The sequence below is a fragment of the Macrotis lagotis genome, chromosome 5 (genome assembly GCF_037893015.1).
Source record: "Macrotis lagotis isolate mMagLag1 chromosome 5, bilby.v1.9.chrom.fasta, whole genome shotgun sequence".
Classification (NCBI taxonomy): Eukaryota; Metazoa; Chordata; class Mammalia; order Peramelemorphia; family Peramelidae; genus Macrotis; species Macrotis lagotis.
This window is the reverse complement of record NC_133662.1, coordinates 242,966,785-242,971,583: the sequence shown is the minus strand read 5'-3', so window position 1 is coordinate 242,971,583 and position 4,799 is coordinate 242,966,785. Positions and strand designations below refer to the sequence as shown.

At 41.9% G+C, this 4,799-nt stretch overlaps 1 pseudogene; it reads right to left on the bottom strand.

Annotated features, from left to right (window-relative positions):
• Positions 1-240: 240 nt before the first annotated feature.
• Positions 241-1,171, bottom strand: LOC141489521 (ribose-5-phosphate isomerase pseudogene; annotated as a pseudogene).
• Positions 1,172-4,799: the final 3,628 nt, after the last annotated feature.

Genomic DNA, 4,799 nt, shown 5'->3' with positions numbered 1-4,799 from the left:
TAGGTAATAAGTGTCTGAGACTGGATTTGAACCCAGGTACTCCTGCCTCCAGGGCCGGTGCTTTATCCACTGAGCCACCTAGTTGCCCCTTGCTTCTCTATTTCTTTAAAAAAAAAAAGACAGGGGCATTCAACAATATTTCAGGAGTCTCCCCCCATGCTCTGACCGGCTGTCCTGGGGCAAGTACATTAAGGCAAAGGCTCTTGGGCTTCTCTGCCTTGGTGACTGGTCCGGCCTAGGTCAGTGACATGGCCTCTCCCTCACAATGACCGAGCCATCTTCCATGCCAAAGTAGATTCTTTCAGCCATGTTGATAAAGAGACCTGTGTCCCCAACACCTGGTATCACTATGTTCACTTCACTCCATTTGTGGACTCAGTCAAACTTCAGAAAGTTGCCATTGTCCATCACCACAGGACCCACCTGGCACTCAGCCATTCGTAGCTCAGCCACTCCGCCAAACCTCCGGGACAGGGCCCTGGTCACAGGGACCTGGGCCATGGGGATGACTTCAATGGGAATACCCTTCACCCAGTGGTCGCCAAGGTTTTTTGAATCCTTCCTATAATCAGCAATAACGATGAAACATTTGGTATAGCCGGCTACAATCTAAACCTGAGTCAGACAGCCTCCACCACCTTTGATGGGATTAAGGTCAGCATCTACTTCATCTGAACCATCAATAGCAAGATCAAGCTCTGGGTGTCCGTCCAGGTCACTTAGGGGTAAACCATTCTGAAGAATTAGCTGCCAGGCCTGAAAAGACTTGGGAATACAGACAACATTCAGGTTTTCTTGTTTCACTCTTTCAGCTATCCACTGTACGGCATGGACAATGGTAGACCCGCCGCTAATGCCCAGCACTTGGTTATTCTTCATGTGGTTCTCCACGGCCATGCAGCCCGCCAACCACTTGGGTCCTCGGTCTTGGATATGGTGGATGCGGGCCAGGGGGACACAGCAGGCCAGGGCCAGGGCTGGGGCCAGGGCCGGCAGAATTCCACTGCCTCCAGCCAAGGGCTCATGTTCCTGCTTATGGATTTTTTATAGAACAATTGTACTCCATCACATTCATATACCATAATTTGTTCAACCATTCCCCAATTGATGGACATCCTCTCTATTTCCAATTCTTTACCATCATAAAAATAGCTGCTGTAGGTTTGTACATGTGGATCTTTTTTCCCTTTTTTTATAATGTCTTTGGGACATAGATCTAATATCTCAGAATTGTTTTAATTTGAATTTCTCTAATCAATAATGGTTTAGAGTATTTATATGACTATGGATAACTGATTTCTTCATCTGAAAACCGCCAGTTATTCTTTGACATTTTAGCAATTGGGAAATGACTAATATTCTTATAAATTTGACAAAGTTCTCTATATAAACTCTCTTTAAAATTACCTCCCCTTTTCTGCTTACTTTCCAATCTAGACTTCATTGATTTTATTCGTACAAAATCTTTTTTTTTTTTTTTAGGTTTTTGCAAGGCAAATGGGGTTAAGTGGCTTGCCCAAGGCCACCCGGTAAGTAATTATTAAGTGTCTGAGACCAGATTTGAACCCAAGTACTCCTGACTCCAGGACTGGTGCTTTATCCACTGCGCCACCTAGCTGCCCCATCTAATTGACTTCTAACCACTCCCTCCCTTAATCTGTACTCCTTCTAAGAATCTCTTTCGTTCTCCCTTTACTCTCATCATCATTATCATCATCATCATCATCATCATCATCATCATCATAATGATTGTCCTTCATTTCTGAAAAGGACTATGTCATCAGGGAGATGATACCATGGCAAGCAAGTGAATTGAATTTGAGTGAGGAGGTGCTGTGCTAAGTCACTAACCTCATTTTCTCCTCCAGAGCCATTGGGGGAGGTCTTGTGGCCAGGTATGAATCAGGATGACTGGAGATAGACCTGGATGTGAAGCAATCAGGGTTAATAATTTTTGGTAGTTTAATTGGAATGGCATGGAATAAGTAGATTAGGGAGAATTGTCATTTTTATTTTATTGATTCTGCCTACTTATGAACAATTTATGTATATATATATGTATATGTATATGTGTATATGTATATACACACACACATATATATATATATATTAGCTTTTTGCAAGGTAAATGGGTTTAAGTGGCTTGCCCAAGGCCACACAGCTAGGTAATTATTAAGTGTCTGAGGCTGGATTTGAACTCAAGTACTCCTGACTCCAGGGCTGGTGCTTTATCCACTGCGCCACCTAGTAGTCCCCACTTTTCTATTTCTTAGCCAGCATCAGATATTTGATAATTACAGTCTTATAATATAGTTTGCTGAAGATCACATAGCTAGTGGGTGTCTAAGAAAGGATTTGAACTCAGGTCCTCCTAACTTCAGGGTGCTATATCCACTGCGCCACCTAGCCGCCCCCTTTTTTTTAATTTTTAAAGTAGCCACTGGGTACTTAAGTTTGGTTCTGACTATAAGGAATTATTATTCAGGCTTGGGAAAGCAAGGGTGGAAGGAAGTTACAACTCATAAGAAAATGGTAGGTAAAGAAAAACAGAGACAAAGGCAGCTGGGTGGCACAGTAGTAGAGCACCCAGTGGCCCTGGAGTCAAGAGTACCTGAGTTCAAACCAGCCTCAGATACTTAATAATTACCTAGCTGTGTGGCCTTGGGCAAGCTACTTAACCCCATTTGCCTTGCAAAAACCTAAAAAACAAAAAGATTTTGTAAAAAAACCTAAAAAAAACTTACTTCCCTCCCTCCACCCCCCACAGAACGCAATTTGCCAGTCTTTACATTTTTTCCATGTTGTACATCGATCCAAATTGAGTGTGATTAGAGAGAAAAATCATATCCTTAAGGAAGAAACAAAGTATAAGAGATAGCAAGATCAGATAATAAGATATCAGATTTTTTTTCTAAATTAAAGGTAATAGTTCTTGGTCTTTGTTTAAACTCCACAGTTCTTTCTCTAGATACTGATGGTATTCTCCATCACAGATAGCCTGAAATTGTGCCTAATTGTTGCACTGATGGAATGAGCAAGTTCATCAAGGTTGATCATCACCCCCATGCTGCTGTTAGGGTGCACAATGTTTTTCTGGTTCTGCTCATCTCACAGCATCAGTTCATGCAAATCCCTCCAGGCTTTCCTGAATTCTCATCCCTCCTGGTTTCTCATAGAACAACAGTGTCCCATGACATACATTTTATTACTCTTGTTTTCTAATTTTTCCTCAATTTCTCTTATTTGATTTTTAAAATTCTTTTAAAATTTTTCCAAAAATTCTTTTTGGGCTTGTGGTTACTTTGCTTTTTGAGATAAAAATAACTGTGTAAACTTCAGTGTCTTCTGAGCATGAACCTTAATCTTCTCTATCACCATAGCAGCCATCCGTGGTTGGGTTCTCTCATGCTTCCTCTTCCTCCTCCTCCTCCTCATCATAATCATTAGTAGCTTATTTCTCTATCTATCTATCTTTTTTAGGTTTTTTTGCAAGGCAAATGGGGTTAAGTGGCTCGCCCAAGACCACACAGCTAGGTAATTATTAAGTGTCTGAGACTGGATTTGAATCCAGGTACTCCTGACTCCAGGGCCGGTGCTTTATCCACTAGCCACCACAGTACCTTATTTCTTGTCATTTAACTTTGTATTGTCAGGCTAAAGTCAAGAGGTGTGGGGGAATATCTCTCATTCATGCTTCAGGTTTTTTTTTTTTTCCTGAGATTTGTAGGGAACCTGAGGTCAGGTAGCCCTGTCTGCCCTTGAACCATCACCAGGGCTTCTAGGGATATTCTCTGCAAACCCTTTTGCTCCCTTCAGCCTCTACAACTGCAAACTTCAGCTCACGCCTCTGCTTTAGAACTAAAATCAAGGTCTCTGCAGCTGCTTCTAGCCAGCAGGATCCCCATCCTCTGCAATGTCCTCCAGACCCACAGCCACAGCCTGGGACTGAGTCAAGTCATCTTACCTGGGCTGGAGACCAGCCCAGGTGGAGGACCTTGAAATCTTCCCCTCATCCACAGTCTCACTCCCACACGACCCTGAGGGAAAAGTTCCTAAAACTGAGGCTGCCACCCACACCGTAGTCCCCAGGGCTTGTTGCTTGTTGATTAGGCAGAATCTGCCCAGAGGTATTTGTACCTCAGACCAGCCAAGCTATAGCTCTGGGAGGTCCTCCCAGGTTGTCTTAGGTGAACAACTGCTTTTCAGTTGACTTTTAATTATTTCTACTGCTCAAAGTTCTCTCTGAGGTGGTATTTTATATTGTTTGTAGGAAGAAATTAGGAGAGCCAGGCATTTTCCTGCTTTATTCCATCTTCTTCCAGGCTTCTTAATTCTTCATCAAATACCATCATCTTTTGCATATCTGAGACTGTTGAGATTTCTTCCAGCAACCTTAATTCCAGCTTTTGAATGGTTTGGTCTGGTACTCTGCATAGGACAATATAAAGCCTTTTGATACTCCTCTTACAATATTAAAGCAATCAATATGTTTGCTTCTTGAGCTGAATACAGGTTTCTGAGGAGACCAATAATATGAGCTGGCATTTCCATCTCTGAGGATTTGCCACATTTTGATGTGGTTTACAATAGAAGGTTTTGATTTATTCAATGAAACAAAAGTACATTTTTTTCTGAAACACTCCTGCTTTCTCTATAACCCACCAAATATTGGCAATTTGGTCTCTGGGTTCCTATGCCTCTTCCAAAATCAACTCATTCTGGTAATTCTCTATTTATATATCAGTGAAACTTAGTCTGCAGAATTTTAAGTATAACCTTGCTGATAGATAAAATGGGTG